The 18,196-nt window shown below is 42.9% G+C and overlaps 1 protein-coding gene across 1 annotated transcript in view; it reads right to left on the bottom strand.

Moving 5' to 3' along the window:
- UNC5D (unc-5 netrin receptor D) overlaps positions 1-18,196 on the bottom strand; it is an 84,572-nt gene that overhangs the window by 47,948 nt on the left and 18,428 nt on the right. The window lies entirely within an intron of this gene.

Raw genomic sequence — 18,196 nt, 5'->3', positions numbered from 1 at the left:
GCAGAAAAACGGCAGAATTCTATTCCAATGATTTCACTAATAAATGTCATTGTGACCTTTATTATAAACATTGAAAGTGAAGCTAGGATGGGATTCCCAGGAAGGTAGACATTCACAAATTCAGAAAAAAAACCCTATTCCTATTCTGAAGACGCTAGAGCTTGTCAATAAAGGCACACCAAATGAAATGCTAGGGCTTAATAAAATAACAAATAATAAAAGAACAAAAAGAAAATGGTAAGGAGCTCGTTCAGAGTTGCAAGGGTGTGGATTATAAAGGAAATAGTTTTGTTCTACTGGGAAAAAAGGAAAGAAAGATGAGGAAGAGGGTAGGGGAAAAAAAGGAGGAGAACAGTTGACCATGCTTTTCCTTGTGGTATTAGGTATTTAGGAGGCTGCAAGATTTAATCCAAGGAATCAAGAAGTGATGATAAAAAAACCTGGATAATTGAATGTATTTAATTTACCTCCTGGTTCTCTTCACCATAAGTATTAAAGCTTGAACCTGAAATAATTTTCTTAAATAGTTGCATCTTGTTATTTCCTCTATATTTGTTCTTGAATCTCTACTGTGTATTTTGTTTTTATTGTAACTATTCATTTATTCAATAACCATCCTATTTAGGGGAGCCCTTTTGCCTTCCCTAAGAGAATAAAAAAACAGAGAAAAGTCTGTAAACCTGTAAAGCCAAATGAAGGCACCTGAAGCCTTGGGCTAATGACCTCATTAATCTGATGGGGAAATGCTTCCTTTGACTCAAGGAGCCGAGACATGACCAGTGGAGATTAACACTTCAAGTGAAAGTCAGCTAATGAGTGCCACTTTTTTTATTTCTCCCTCCCCCTAAACCTTAGAGGAAGGCAGCATGGGCTAGTGACTGAGCACGGCTGGGTTTTATTGAAAGAAAATGGAAGAAAATCTCAACCAAGAGAAAGTAAGAAATGTTTTCAAATACTCCCCTTGATATACAGTGCTTTGTGTGTTCAAACAATTGGAGAATGATCAGTTAAGCTTTGTATTAGACTGAGATGACACATAAGTACTATAAATTGCACTTTTTTTGAGAGAGAGAAACAGACAGAAGGATGAAATCGCTTGACATTACACACAGTGAAGAGCTAAGTCATCGTAACAGTCTCAGTTTACATAAACATTCTTAAACCAGAGACCATTAGTGCCTGTTGTCAAGGTACATAAAGACCGTGAAATGCTGTGTATAATGTATTTCAATACATCTTCTCTAATTCACCAACCAATGTATCTCTGAGTAGACCCAGGAATTATCTGCAAGGCATTTCTCTACTTGAAACATTAAAAAAAGAAAGAGTTAAGGCATGGTAAGCTGCTGTTACAGAAGTGAAAGATTAAAAATAGAAGCAGAATCAACAGATTCTATTAAAGGACTGGATAAATGTACATTATTTTAATCGTTTTTCTGGAGCTGAAGGAGGTGGGGCTGTACCCTGAGGTCAAACACCCTTCTCCTCTCGGTCCAGATGAATAACCTTGTTTAGGAACTTGGGGAGAACTTGGAACTTTGTGGTAATGAGCTTACAGATTTGCTTAGCTACAGGCATCCATTAGCACACTGCTCTGCGCAGATGGTCTGCAGTTTGTAGATTTTCCAGTTTATAAACAAATCTGGAAAAGCTGACGGTCAAAGCCAACTGGGCTTCATGGCAGGGAGCAGGTTCCCCTGCCCGAGGCACCAGCCAGGCGGGGCGGGGGCAGGCAGAGTCCCCGTGTCCCGGCGCCAGGGCTGGGCACCCGCGTCCTACACGGCGACGGCGGAATTCCATCAGGTGATTATTTTACACATCTGTCAAGAGAGGGGGTGCCTCAGCACGGTACATTCCTCTTTTCATACCAAAAGGTGTTAAAAGATTTTGGCTCTACATCCTCTTCTCCTCAAGCAAAATGGTACCAAGGACAGAACGGCCCCGTCCAAGCCTACATTAAGCATTCAGGACACAGCTCCATTTCTGCATTCTCATAAAGCTGTTGTAGCGCTGTTACATTTTTCCTCTCAAATCTCACCCTTTTAAAAAGATTATTTTATTAACAGTCTCCTTCACAAAAGTTTGGTAAGTTTTGTGACCGCACGACCCTGCCTGCTGCAGCGCGCGCCCGCACGAGCGACGGCAGCCCCGTTCCCGGAGGGTGAGCTCCTGAGGGGACTCTGCCCCAAGGCCTCCCCCCTCTGAATCTGTGTCCCTCGGCGACACAGTCGCGCTTTGGCACCAGCTGAACACCCCCAGCAGCTTCGGCAGCCCGAGGGAAGGGCTGGAGCCAGCCCCGGGCTGAGGGACGCGGCTGATGCGGGTGCTGCCCTGCTCCTCCCCGAAAGGCTCAGCTCTTCCCTTCTCATCTCTCGTTTAGGAGTGCATTTCCCTTTGGTCTGGGTAAGAGGAGGAACAATCAAGCAATCCTTTTACTACTCAGTTTTCCGTCTCCAGTTAACTTTAATATTAGTTATCAGAGGGGGGTTCAGCAAAGAAACTGGGAATGCAGTTTAAATCATGGAACAGCAGTGTTAGCACAAATCAAGTGACAGAAATTCAATGGTCACAGTCAGAATCAAAGTCACTCTGGGCAGTGCAATGCCAAACAGCAACGTTCAACGAAATGACAAACATGACTAGTATGGCTAGAGTTCGTATATTTATAAATTTTGCAGTCTGACTCTCACCAAGCCAGGGGCTCTGGCAGGGCAGTGATGGGTGCACCGAGGGTTCAAGGCCTCGCTGCTGTTCCATCAGCACTGGGGGCTGTTTTGCCTGTAGAAGACTTTTCCAGGAGGGAGTGCAACACTGATCCCTTGTTTACTGAGTCTGGGACTGCAAGGCTTGGTGAATGAAAAACATTTACATTAAAGCAAAGCATTTAAAGGAATGATGATGACGGTGAAGGGAGAACATTAAACAGAACATAAACAGCAAAGTGTTGAGAGATGCGCCATCAAAAGATGATTTCTAAGTGGGGGCACGCATTGCCTTTTGCTTCTTATCTGGAGGCTTGATGACACTGTGAATACTCATCTCTATTTCCAGCCTCCCCCTCCCTTGAAGGAAACAGAGATTCACCGAGGCGCTCTCACTGCCTCTGCCTCAGCAGACGAACGTTTTCAAAGATGGAGAACTAAGAGATGAACTTATGGGATAAACTGATAAATTTCAAGGAGTCACGACGACAAAAGGTGGTTGTTACTTGCAGTGATGCAACCTTTGGAAGAACTCAGCACACACACTGCACCACCAAGTAAAATAAAGGCAACAAAGAAACCTAAAACATCTCCCCCCTGCAACCGGGATGTTGTTCCAAACCGCCAGCCCATCAGCATTTAACGTCCCTCGCTTTATCCTCAGTGGAGGTCATCCTGTTGCTCATAGCACAATGGAATATGTTTCTTTTTAAGAATTTTTCTGTCTGAAGATCTTCAGTGTTTCTATTCTGAGCCAGATTTAAAAACTTGTAGAATATGCCATAAGTTTATATAAAGATATTTGATGTTTTTTTTCCCCCCTGAAATTAAAATCTGCTCAGAATTAAGATGCCCCCATCAGTTTCTACCAAAGGCTAATCACGTAATGATCTACAAAAGGAATGCAGGGGCAGATATGGATTAACTCAGCTCCTACAGATTGGGTGGCAGCAGACAAATTAGCATAATCATAAATTTGTTCCAATTACAGGAAGCAATTATCAAAGACCAGCTTACAGCAACATCAAAGTAAAATCAGTTAAAGACCCCATATCCTAGGTAGATTATGATGGGAGTTAGCAAACACTTTTTCTTTCAAAATAAAGCTCATCCCGACTCATCCGTGTTTGTCTGCCGTCCTCAACACCAAAGAGCCCGTGGGTGTCACATCTCGGACATCCCGCTGCTGTCGGGGCTGGCAGGGGACCGGCCCCCACCCCGCTCAGCCGGAGCAAAACCCATCCTGTCTGCACGTGGGCCTGATGTACCCACCCAGGTACCACGGACACGTTCCAGCTGCCACAACTTCAGCCTCGCTGGGGCCGCGCAGATGCCCGCAAGAATAACGCGGGAGGCGGCGCTGAGCCACCCGCTGTAGGGACGCGCGGGCAAAGGCGGCCGCAGCTCCCTTGCAATCTGCCCATTTTACGGGTTATAGTTGTGGCTTCTGTGCCAACAGAAGGTTATGCCCCAGGATCTCAGCTGCCTTTGTGCCAGATGGCAACACTGCTGGGAGCATTTTATTTCACTTGACAGGCCTTTACACAGCCACCACCTGGGTGATTCACAGAGAGCAGCTGGCTAGCTCCAGGTGAGGAAAGAGCCTTCTCCTGGCCAGGCACTGCTCCTCCTTTGCCAAATTCGAGAGGGAGACTATGCAGATGTTCAACCTCCTCGAAGACTAAAGAATATCCTTATTTCCAGTAACAGAAATTACTTGTTTGTTTGCTTTTAATGCCAAACTTATTATTTAAACCTTGAAGATACGAGTAGGTCAGACATCATTTATAGGCCTTGATGTGATGCACCAAAATTCTTCATCAATTGCTCGATCCAATTTAAACATCCCGAGAGCTGGCTGTCCATGACTGCATTTTCTATTCTTTCTCGCGTATCTTGTTTGAGACTATAAAGAGATTTAATACCCAACAGGAACAATACAACTCAGAGCTCTTGTGGGCACAGATGATAATTTTGTAGGTCAGGAGACAAAAGACCTTGGTACTCCTGATTTTAGATTATACTGCTCTGCCCTTTAAATACAACATCTGACTTTCTCATGTGGTCAATAACCAGAGTACATATATATCAAAGATAATATAGTTAGAATGTCAGCTTCTCTTGAAGAGAGAATCAATTGCTTTCTCGATGCAAGATAAACGCTTCAGGATTTAAGATGAGAAAGGTCAACACCTGACTTACAGCAGCACAGATGTTTCTTACAGCACAGTCAATTTACAGATTTTAAATATTCTCTCCCTCTCTGATGGAGAAAACAGTAAACACATCCTTAACCTTCCTTTAAGCCAAGATCACTATTCATTATGTTCTTAGAGAATAAGCCAATATTTGTATCTTTTGGATAAAACTATTTTGTCAGTCCTGGATTCACTTAATATTTTAAATGTAAGTACAACAGACGAGTGTTTAGACAGTGCGGTGGCGAAAGCAATGAATAAATAGCTCTGTTGCTGCTCACGAGACTGCGGATAACCACACTGACCACAGCTCTCCAGTATCCTACACTTCCCTCGCGGCAGGCAGACCAGACACCGGGGAGCAGGACCAAACACCAAGTACACAAGCGACAACCACGGTAAATACTTCTCAGGTATTTGGCCACTTTAGATGAAGTGCTTCATAACCCCACATTTTGTCAGTGACTCGTGTATTTCTCAAGCATTTTTTTTTTCCTCCCAGTTTCTTTATTCTCAGATTTCTCCTACTCTGCGCATCTGCCTACTGCAGCTGAAGGTGCCCGTTGTCTTGTCGTTACTAACATTATCTCTAACTCTGCAAGGGTCAGAACTGTGTATCTGATAACAAATACCCAAAAAACAACTTTAGTGTGAAGCTGTTAAAAATACCGATATATGTTAAAGATAAACGTAAAGACTCCTGTGATACAGAGGACAAAAAAAGTGTGTTGGGCAGCAGAAAGGGAAAAAAGAGAGACATATGTCTTCATGGGTGGGCCATTTAATGAAAATGTAACAATAAATAATCAGGAATGTAGGTGCATTTTTGTGTGTCCTTTGTCCCATCTGACACACCCATCGTCTGCCTTTTAATTAAACAATCCTCCCCTGCAACTTTCAATAGAGAGGAATAAAGTTCACAGATGAAATTGTGACCTGACAGAACCAAGCTATCCAAACTGACAAAAAGGCTTTAAAATAGGTCTCTCGGAGACACCTCTTTGGATCTTCATTCTTCTTACGCTGCTGTAATGACACCTGCAGAACAGTGAACATGATCTTGAAGTTGATTCCAATGCCATTTCTGCGGTTTCCCATGAAGGTACTTAATTAATTCAGTATAAATAATACAGAAGGCATCTCTACCTGAGCTCTTAGCTTCCCAAGAACAAAAATAACTCTGTTATATATACAAAAGAACCAGGCAACACCGTATTTCCCCTTCTAGAACCTGACTTTGCATTAAAAAAAAAAAAAAAAGGAAGAAAAAGGCTGAGAACTTCTAAAACTCAGAATACCTAATTTCTAGCTGAAAGCTTTTTAACTGCAGAAGAAAACATGTTTGAAGCTGACTTTTTTTCTACCAAAAAAAAGCTTGTTTTCATAGAAAATGTTTGCAGTAGATTCTCCCCCACATCAGCAGGTGTATCAGGCTTCTGACACTTTCCCCAGAGCAAGCCCGGGGAGGCTGCAACGCTCGGCTCACGTTTGGTTTTATGGGTATCCCTCGCTGGATACAAACCATTCATATCTACCTTTATAATCATATAGTTATTTTATCAACACAATCAAAAATCATTAATCTTCCTTTCTAAGAGCCTATCGCTAGCAACACACAAGAAGCAGGTCAACTGTACCTGCTGCATTTTTTAAGATTAATCCACTGAGGGAATTCTGCTACCGAATCGTTTAATCACAGCGCTGTCATGCTGTTCTGGTAAGCATATTTTTCCTTCATTAGATTGAATATATAATCTCATTACACAAATCTGACACACTGACTAACTCATAAATCATGCTGGGCCTTTGTTGGCTGCACTGCGGAGGGCAGCCCGGGAGCCTTGGCTGTGAGGAGCTGCACTGGGCTGGCACAGGAGGGATCTCCTGAAGCCTCCAGTGCTGCTGATGCACCTTTTCTCCCTTCCTGACTTTGTGTGGCTGGCAGCTGGTGTGTTTGCTACGTAAAACTCCAAGAGCAAGAGCAGCCAAGAGAGGTGAGACCGGCTCGTGGCACTCGGACCACGGCTCATCCTCTGAGCTACGGCCAGTTCCCAACGAAGGGAGCATCTCTGTGTGCTTCAGAATCACAACCAAAAATACACACCGCTGAGAAATCCAGAGGGGGGGATAAAGGCTAATGGAGGGGGTGAGTCAAAACGAAATTAGAACATGCCTTTCTCTAGGTATAATGAGAGAGGTGACAGCCTGGATGTGCATCTCAATTTATAACGCTAAAGGTGGGCAAGGCGTTGACTCAGACGTGCTATTTTAAAACAGTTACAGGGATACATTGAGAGATGTGCCATTGCTAATGGGACGTTGTCTGATTGTTAAAGATATAATCAGATCCCCAAATAAGTTTACCTTTATTCCTATTTTTGGAGGAGTAAGTGTCTAACGTTAATTGGAATACTGTTCTTCACCCCCATGAAAAAATTATGAATGAATCAGCATTAACGAACACAAAGGTTATTATGTGGGCTTATACAGTAGTTTTCCGGTGGGGCAGAGCACACAAATGACTTGACTTCAATTATTTTATGGTAAGCAGAAATAAATGATCTAGTTGAAACTCAAATCCTGGTCCCCTGACTATGAAGCTCAGCAATATCAGTGAGCAGATGAGACTCATCTAGAGCTTTGCTTTTGCTAAATAACTCAGACTGTAAGGATATACAGTAATCCACAGCTATTGTTTTAAAAGTACACAAGGCACACTGCACGCTTCTCAGTACTGTGAATTAGGATGGTTAGACAGAAACAAACAGCTAAAGGCTCCAGGGATGGCGTTCACGGAGCCACACCACTGAGGTTTTATATGTTTTTCGATGCACAGACATATAGAAAGTAATTATAAGTGCAGTTGACAGTGGAAAAACATCTTTAGATAAGATTATTGGGAATGATGTTTACTGTGTTTTGCTAACATGGCATCCTGGCAGGCAGTGTCACATTTAGACCGAATCGTTAGAGATAAGAAAATCATCACTGAAAGCTTACAGTAATTGAAAACAAAGAGTACAAATAAAGAGAGCTCTTCTCCTGCATTTCTAACTGCTGCTGATCAAACAGTGCTGCACAGCACCACAAAAACCCAGTAGTATCCCTACCCATGCTTCACATTATCGCTCTCAAGAAAACTCAGAAGAAAGGCCCAAGTCTCTAACGCTGCCTGCCAGGAGTATTGCTCGGATAGCAGATGTGTGAGCGGGATCCTGCCGGGAACGACAGGAACTATTATTTGTTTTCAGTGCTCATACCCAAGATGAGTCGGTTGCCGTCAGCTGGGCTGGTTGTGTGGCCTCGTCTCCATTATCACAGCAACTTCTGCACTCCTGCTCTGTACGTTACAGCAAACAAGGCGGTAATTGCACTGTGCTCAAGAGTTACGGTGAATCAGTAATACCTAACTTTGCTCTTTTTTGTTAGTAGCCTTCAGATATGATAATTTCAAGACCGTAACTGTGAGATACTACTAACAGAAACATCCTTTAGGTCCATTACATGAATCATCTTTTTCTACACATTGGAAAAAGTATTTAAAAAACTCTCTGTCTGTATTTAAAGAAATACAATTGTTATTTAACAAACGGGTAACGATTATGCTGTGTCACCAGATGCATATTAAATGCCTTGATGCAAGGCAGCACCAGATTCACAATTTACCATAACACTGCAATTAAAAAAGGTGTTGGTGCGTGTCCAGAGAGGTGAAACATTCCCTAAGCCTTTAATGTTACAGCATTTCAGTTTCACAGTCCTCTAAATGATACTAATCCCAGATTATGAAAGGACCAGCACAAGTATACTGCATCAGCAGAAGCTGGAGAAAACCCTCCCTACATCAGACACAAAAGGCACGTTTGTCAAAAGAAACACAACTGGAGAGTGCAGTAACAAATACGACTGATGCTTTGAAGTTGTTAAAGATCCTGAAACTGGTATCCGCCAGTGGGGGTTTTCTCATACTGGGTTGGTTGGGTAGGTTCAATGTTTCAACCTATCAACAAACATTTCACCTCTGAAACAGCATAATGTGCTTTTGTTGTTGTTTTTGAAAGGATGTAATTTTTCCCCTTCCTGGGAAGTTAAGAAAATCTATTAAGAGGGTAAATGTTCTCCTCAGAAGCTTGCGTGTGTATCTCTAAGCGGAGCTCCCAGCTGATGCAGCCGGAGAACCCCTCGGCGATGGTGCTGCCTCCCCCGGGCCCTCTGTACCACACGCCAGGGTTAGTCCAGCCGCGGCGCAGCTGCACGTATCTCCATCCCTCTGGAGACAGGGAAAGGCAAAAGCGTGTCTGCATCAGGAGTACATCCAGTGTGTGTGGTGGCCATGGGATTCGGGACACGGGTGTGCTTGGAAATACACAGTGGGACCAAGATGTGGATAGGAACAGGGAAACCATGAGAATTTTGGGGAACACTGGACACAGGGGCGTGCACACCTCTCCCTTGTCTCTCTGCGGTTCTTCAAGCACCTTCCTCCTCTCGCCTCAACTCAGACTGTATCATACATCCCTCACACCCTGAATGGCTTTGGCTAGAAAAAAAAAAAACAAAACCAAACCAATTCTAAAAGCCTTCTCTGTAGCTTTGAAGATGTCACCTATCCTTCCCGCTTCTGAATGCGTGAAATAAGGGAGATTTGAGAAATGCTCTGCCATGCTTCTCTTCCAGTGACCCCTCTATCTTTTCCTTTCACAACAGCCCACTCCCTGAGCAGAAGGTACCAGGTTTCTGAATTCCAGTTGCCCACGTGACATCGTTCAGCTCTTTGTAAAAGTACATAAATAAACCCGCCATCGGAGGATAACACAGCTTCCTCCAAATAGATCTGATCCTTCTGCTCACAAACCTTTGCTTTCAGTATTCAAATTCAGAAGTTTGAATCCCACTGAAAAGGGAATAAAAGCAGCTGCACATGAAAGTATTGTGCCGAAGTGCTGTGTGCTCTTCACAGCCTCAGAAATCCAGCAGGTTCACTGTATGATAAAGTTCTAAGTAGCAGGAGAAGACTGACCAAACGCTGCAGAGCCAAGCTTCAGCAGCAGGGACCGAAAACCCACACGGGGCCTCTAGGCACTAACACCGCACTGGGAAATACCCAGGGCAGTCCGTCCTCCCGCTGACCAGAGCAACAGGCTGGAACTGAAAAACCTCCAACTCTCTTATTCAGCCAAAGCATACACCACAGAAAAGCTTCCAAATCCCTGTAGGACTCTTTCCCACAATTACCTTTATTATTTCTAATTATAAACATAATGATAAAAGTCTTAGAACTTATCCCTTCATGTTCAAGCACTCAAAATTAAGAGCATTTCTGAAAACATATGCCACTGCAAAACAGTATATCAGAAGAAGAGAAGTCCAAAAGCACAAGGTTGTTGTAGAAAGGAATTGTCTATTCAGAGGAACTCAGAGTTATTTCACTTCCCCCCTCCACCCCCTCATTTCAGCACCTTAGTTCAGGAATGTTTTGCTCCAGCGTTTTTGTTTCAGGACCTCAGGACCTCCTGGGTCTACTGGTTTGCTTAAGTCAAATCTCAGAAGGAAAACAAACCTTTTTTTTTTTTTTCTTCCTACTGGAGGAAAACACTGTGCACAGTTCACTTGCACGAAATCCAGCACTTGTAGTCACTTAGGAGAGAACACCCAAGGATTTTTTTTCAAATAAAGGGTATATGGGCAGGGACTAAGATGCTTCCAATAGCTACAAAATGTACAAAATCAGCAAAAGAGGGACCTGGAGATGTCACTAAGGAGACAAGAAGAGAGCTGACAAATGCCATTGTTTCAATTAATTGGTACAGGTAAGAAAAGGGTAAAAAGAGGCTAGAGGTAAAAAAAATGAAGTGACAGATTTAACACATTCCAACAGCGCAGTGGCAGGATAATGAAGAGAGAACTGTAGTCTCCAGCTGCATATTAGGACGGCAGAAGGCATCCAATATTCCTGCCCTCTCCGGAGGTTGGTGTGAATGGCAAAGAAAAGGCTGTAGTGGCTTCCAGCTAAAGGATCAGCTCTCTGCTCACCGGGAGGAGTTCTGCAGGCTCAGGGGAAGGTACAGGAGTTCAAACCAGGCTTAAGGCCTCCGAGCTCGACTCCCAAGATAAATCATAGAACATGCTTACCTGGAACTTAATGATCTTTTCACTAAATGACAAACACGTCCCAGAAGCAGGGTTTCCACAACACTGGTGTGCTGGGTATTTCTTCAAGCCAACAGACACACCAGTGAGGAACTGGTCCAGTCCAAGAGACTGTGCCTTAGGCAGAGTCGTGAAAACTAAATTTAGGTGACAGCTGTATTACAGAGTGAGAACAACTGTTGATCTAACACACACAGAGACCAAATAAACGGGGTAGGTTTACAGAGATCTTGTACAATCTCCGATTCCCTGAGAACGCTCCCACACGTATTTTGCACACGAGGTGCTGGAGCTTGGCAGGTCTCGTTTGGCGAGTGTGAACAATGGGCAGCAACACAGAGAACATGAAAAATGCTCCGAGCAGCCCTGCAAGAAGCCACTGAGAAATTCCACTTGACTCAAACACTCCAAAGGCGTTAGTTTATCTTCCTGTGTCACTCTGTTAACACTACAGCTTAAAACAATCAAACCCACTCAAAGCCTTAAAGACATTTTTATACGCGGGGTCTCAGTAGGCAGCTCCGAGGGACTAGGGCAGCACACCTGGCCGACCTCGTCTGCTCACTCAAGTATGTTTTAAGAGATGTTTGTTTGCTCGTCAGCCATCTGCAGTGGAAACAAGGACAAAAAACACTGCATCAGCAACATGGGCTCTCCATAACATTTCAGGGTTGCCCGTGTCTAAAAAAAAGCACCTAAAATCTATCCAGTTCGATGTTAAAATAACTTAGCAGCATTTTTTTTTTTAATGTGATTGTAATGATGCAAAAAGAAAAAAAAATAACCTCACCACTAACCTAAGCTGCACAACCAGATATCCCAGTTTACGTAACTGGTTGTGATGCCCTGGATTGTACACAGCTAACTAAACCCACAAAATGTCTCTAACATATTTAAAAGACTGCTAGTTCTATGCAAAACTATGTCCTTTTTATTCCCCACTTACACAGAATAACGGTGAAATCTAAGGCTTTTTATTTTAGCATATTGAGCAACTGCATTAAAGTGGTTTTTACAAGCCCTGATAATCACAAGCCTTTTTTTGCCTTTGAAACCTGTTCTTTGTTTGAACGTCTACAGAGTATTACTCCAGGCTCTGCACTGTGTGTATTGCAGCTGCTGTTGTAATACCTAATCCATGAGCTAAGGTGAGTACAAAAAAAAAGTTCAGGGTATTGAAGATAAAGTACTGCAGGAAAAAAAGACAGAAAGGTAACACTGAAGCAGACACTTCTCTCAAAGAAGACAGGTGATGAAGGGCAAGGAACGAATACTAGATTTGACCAAAGATGAAACAGCATAGAAAATAAACTGAATCTTGATTCTGGTTTTGTTGTCCGCGCTTCTGAGAAGCAGTCACAGGCTTAAACAAAAAGACTTTAATTGAACAGATGTTTTATAGAATAAAGAGGCCCTACGTATTATTAGGCTGTCATGTTCTGAACACAGTCAGTCCAGGCCAGCATGTCATGTATTATCCATGATAACTGCACACTTCTCAATCTTTGCTGGATGTGAAAGGAGGGAAAAAAAAAAAAATAAAAATTCAAACTTAGGAAGTTGCTCTTAAAAGCAGCTAAAAATCTGGACTGAACAGGGCACATCCGTGTCTCTGTGCATGTGCAACAGAGAGAAATGGCGGAATTTTAAAATGCAAAGCAAATAATATTGGAGAAGGAATTACTAGAATAATTGAGCAATTATGAGTGAGCTGCTGCATAGTTTCAGTAGAACAGAATCGACGTTTAGAGGATGCTCGGTTTCATTTGGTAGGGTATGTTGAGAACTGATAAACGGAGATTAAAGAGAAGGTAATTTGACACTTCCAACACCCGTAAGGACCCTTCAATAGAATTTTATGTTCTAAGTGGGTTCAAAATTGCTTTGTCCGCACATGCAGCCATTCCGTTTCATTAGCTTAGTAACTGCTGCTTTAATCTGTGGTGGTTTTCACCATATGTAGTGTTGGATAGCGTCTAATGAAAAAAATATCTGAATTTCTTAGGATCCTTGCATCAATAACAGAAAAAAAAACCCCAAACAACCTAGTAATTACATACATACCTGAAGAAAATATCTATTTCCCCAGCTAAATGGATAATTGGTCCTTGGTCTGCAAAGGGTGTCGTAGTTAACAGAACCTTCACCCCAAAGGCAGACTTCGACAATTAAGTCTATGAAAAACCATGATCAGTTCAAGTATTGACACAACGTGGCTCGACTCTGGGAATGGTTCTTGCATTCACAGGTGCGTAGGGACTTCCAAAGGGATATCTGGACTTCGTAATTCTTCACTGCTTTATGACAAAACTGATCTTACAATACAGTTTGACAGGGAAAACACGCACAAGTCAGATACTTGTGCAATTCTTAACGTCTTCGGAAGCGTATGTGGGATGTATGTATAAACTGTCATTAAAATGATGCTTTCTTGAATAGGGGATTTTTTTTTTTTCCCCCTGAAATGTCAGTATTTTAAAGGCATCATTCATAAACGGAAATCCCACAGAGTATAGATACCAATTCAACCAGAACTTTAAGATCTTCTGTTTGTCAGCAGGCTGTCACCCAGATGACCTGAAGGTTACATATGCCCTACTCCAAGTGGAGCATCTCAGACCTTATTCATCATTTTAATACCTTTCTATCTTAGAAGTCTGACCTGCTAACCATGGTAATATAGCACGGACTATTTCAAGGTGAATGTATCTGTTTAGAGACATTAGCAATTACCGTTAAACTTGGATTTGTAATAGGACCTATTCCTTCTCCAGAAACAATACTCCTCATTAACAGTCTGGAGTAATGCTGTAGTAGGCTGAAGCCCTGAAGCGTAACACACCCTTCCCTCCCGCGGGGGGCAGCGCTTTTAGAGTGTTCATGGCATTTGTGCTCCCAACCACCTGCAGAGAAACAGTCAGGGGGCTGGAAATGCCAGAACCTACTTTTCATTACTAACAGTAAGAGTTAAGAATTTGCACAATTCCTTCGCAAAGCAAAAGGAATTTATTTCACTGTTCCGAATGCAATGTCATCTAATTCTGTCCTAAGTTAACTGTTAAATTTCTTACAGCTTCCCAGAACTTCCCAGAACTGATTTTAAAAATGTGTGTGGTGGCTGCAGTGGTTGCTTAGAAGTAAAACTGGTCTATGGGAAGAGCTTACATGTAGATAAATAATAATTGAGACATATTGCATGTACCCGAGCTGAGTCTTGAAAGTGAAATGTCTTCAGTGAAAAATGAAGCGCATTTGTTGTAACTAATATACCTTAAAAGTAAAGCAAATATTGATATTCCAGACACAAGACCCAAGATCTGTAACTAACCGTACGAAATGCGTGCTGTTTGCATTTAGTAATCATACTCCGTTTTCTATAACTAGAAACAAGATTCATTGAAGACTATAATTCACCAGCCTTTTTTGCCGTAGTGTTTTACTACAATATCATTATCCTGCCATATTACATTTTACTGTATGTGTACAAGCCCCATAAATACACAAGCCTATGTAAAATAGGCAGCAATAACTCTCACTACTTTTGGAATACTTGCAGCTTTTGAATTTTATGTGGGTTTCACATTTTGTTGATGTGTTTGCAATGGAATATGTACTGCCCAGAAGAGAAATGATTTTACATTTCCATTAAAAGCTAGAGCGGTAAATAAACCGTCAGAACTCATGCAGATATTCACTGGAACATCTAGAGCAGTCCATTAAAATGTCAAAATCTGTGTTAAACATTTGAAAAAGTAGCACTGGATGCAGCGCATTTAAAACTTAAATATATGCATATATTAAATGATAAAGATATCTCAGAGTATTCCACAAACCTCTGCAGAGCACTCAAGGCAAGTTTATGCTCATCAGTAACAGTTTAGCACAACAGCTGCCCTTTTATTACAAAAATCCCACCAACCAAAGTCAGACAGTAGATGTAGAAAGAGCTGCAAGTTGCTACTAATGCCCAAATATGAGCTATTCAGTCTCCGGGTATTGATTCATAATAAAAAGGATTTAGACTAAATTTTAAGGTCAACTCCTGCTCAGATTTACACTTTATGCCTCACAATGGACTTCGGTGCTGTTACCCATCAGCTGGGAGCTGGCACTAAGCACTGCAGTGCGGTTCCTACTAAAGATAAGTAGAGGCTACTAAGCCAAAGATGGTTTTGTTTATATTTATTTGAAAGACTGAGATTTATAAACACTCATCTCTAATACCAGTTTATATGATACTTCAATATAAAGGGACTGACACTTCTAAGAAACAATACAGATGTGGTAACTACCAACCTCCAACACCTCCTGTCTAAAAAGATTACAAGCTACAAAAGCAATTTTTTTTTTTTTCCTCCTGTACTAAAAATAACAACTATTTTACTCTCTGAGGCACATAAGATAGAGCATACAGAACAGAGATTATCCTAAACTTAATTAAATGGATATTGATCAAGCATTTTCCAGGTTACAGTTCAAGACAGGTTTGACAACAGTCACGGATCGCAACATCATGACTGTCAAGAACCAGGCAGGAAGAAGGAATTGCCATCAGTGAACTAGAGAGGTGTTATAATTTATTCTGTTTGCTGACTCTGTCGCAACCACCAGGATCTATTAGTCATGTTCATTCCAGAAGCTGCACCTAACCTGGTACAGAGCTGCATAAAATGACAGAAATCAAGTTGTCTGCATTCTTCATTGTTGCACTTTGAAAGTAAATTATTGTGTCACTGAGAGGCGGTGACTCCAGTCCTCAGTATGTTCTTAAAATTAATAGGAAGGAAAATATCCTTTGGCAAGTGTACAGGAAAACACTAAGGTATGATTAGGGTTACCAACCTGCCAGCATTAAGGATAGGAAATCTTACCAAAGTTGCTTTATGTAGTCAAGGTAAGAGGTAGGAAGAGCACTGCATCATGTTAACGGCTGTAAGAATAGGCAACAGCAGCACAACACACGTCTCTCATGGATGAAGCCTTAAAACCTGTGTAGAAACTCCCAGTTGGCATCTCCATTGCTTTGCACTTGGTGCATCGATTTAAAGCCGAGATTTGTAAAAAGCAGCTGGCTGAGCCAGATGTGTTTAACGGCTTTAAACACCTTTGTGAACCTCCTTGCGAAGGGTTACAGAATCTTACATAACGTGGTAGCACAGAAACCCCTCGTCATCCGACTGTATGTGGCATCAAGCCCAGAATCCCCCCCCGGTTTCCCAGCGCTGCAACCTGAACCACACAAACGCTGTTGTACACCCCCAGGGGCCCGGGGGGAAGCCAGCTTTATGTTGAAGGTGAACAAAAGAAAAAGGACCTCAAAGAGTAGAGGCTTTAGAGAAGAATTATTTAAATGAAGGAGGAGGAAGGAGGATAAAGTATTAAAAAGAATGAAGGAGAGGCTGAAAATGCTAATTCTCAGCATATACACAGAGAGCAGCAAGCTTGTCAAATGCAGCAAAAAAGGAGGATCTATTTTTTGTGTCTTCCCCCACCACCTCCCCCAAAAAAGAAGAGTTTCAAGAAACTGAACACAGACTAGAGAAAACTATTTAAAGAAAGACTAAAAGGTCAGCTGAGAAGATAGGGAAAGAATATGTCAGGAAAATCACTTGAGAAGATGTATAGGAGAAGAAAACAAAGGGTATTATTGTATATTGTACTCTATGAAATGGAGCACTGCCTAAAAACCATCAGAACTACACGAACAGAAAGTAAAATCCATCTATACCACTTGTTGGCTGAACCCCAGGCCGAAGCTCTGACTTCAGCCCGTTACTGCTTGCGCAGTCCCAGATGGACACACAACTGCCTCCTCATAAACCCCTTCCCAGCCCTGGGGTGAGTGGAAACCCGCGAGAAGCCGAGAGGAGAGCGCGCTGCGCCGCGCTGGGCACCGTGCAGCACACTCACTGCCGGGGCTGTGCCTCCTCGCTCCAGCCTGCCTTCATGTCACACTTCCGAGGCCAAACTGTGGCCATTTCGAAGCCACACACAGGACTTGAGAGCATGGCTAAAGCTGAATGCAGAGTATATTTTAGGCAAGGCAGTAGGTTAAGGATATGCTCTAAGAGTCATCTAAAACCAGCGTACCACCTCCTTGGCTGGAGACAAAGGAGCACACCATGAATAACTGCTGTGCCTTCCCAGGAATTATGCAAAGTAATAAACTAAATTTACACAACAACAATAGACAAGCTCAAAACACATACACAGAAAACGCAGCACAGTGCACTGGAAGAAAAAAAGAAACAAAACCCAACCAAACAAATACAAGAAGCATTTCCCTCTAACAGATTTAAGAGCAGCTGAGGGCAGCCCCACGCGGGACCGGCTGCCCATTGGGACAAGAATCTGCGGTGAGATCCGATGTATTTTTAGAGATGAATTGAGGGACCATCCGAGCTCACGGAGCCTGGCCCTGCACCAGCCCAAGGTGCCACAGGGGCACACGACCTCAACTCTGCACCGGCCCCCGTATCTGTTCAAGCTGCGGCAGAGGCTCCTCTCTGTAACCGGGGCCGTGTGTGAGGGGAGGGGGCCAGCAGGTCAGCCCTAGCAGGTACTGCGGCTCGGAGGAAATGCATTATGTCACTGTCAAATACACTGCTTTTGGAAATGTTTTTTTTAACAGAGAGAAACCATTCTTCCCTTCACAGATTTCTTCCAAATTATCCCACAGCAACAGGCTGTGCATAACGAGCGAGGTTAGTCCTGTGAAGAGATGCAGATAATCACCAGTAGCAAGGCTAAAGACGTTGCTCTGGCAAGCTCAATATTCAACTCCACGTTTTCCGAGAGGAGAACTCAGCCCTCCCTTTCCTCTCATCTTCATCATGCCAATGCAAATCAGAAATCCTTCCTTCGGTATCTGTGGAGGGAAGCAGTCTCAGGGATCCAAGCATCGCAGGGATCCAAGGCCAAGGTCCCCACCTGGCAGCCTCCCCACAAATGACCAGCAGACAAGGATTCATCAGGGAGCTCAGCTGATTCCTACACACCACAACGGCCTCACTGCACACACTCCAAGCTAAAGGAGGCCTCTGTTGCACACAATTAATAAACATATCTAGGGGGAGAATCTGTTGTGGGATTGAAAGCCAGAACTGTCTCTTTCCTAGGCCAACTCTGCATCAATAGTGAAAGAAA

This window comes from Athene cunicularia (genome assembly GCF_003259725.1).
Source record: "Athene cunicularia isolate RWA chromosome 22 unlocalized genomic scaffold, athCun1 chr22_part1, whole genome shotgun sequence".
Taxonomy (NCBI): Eukaryota; Metazoa; Chordata; class Aves; order Strigiformes; family Strigidae; genus Athene; species Athene cunicularia.
The sequence above is the reverse complement of the archived record's forward strand: the minus strand, read 5'-3'. Positions and strand labels throughout refer to the sequence as shown.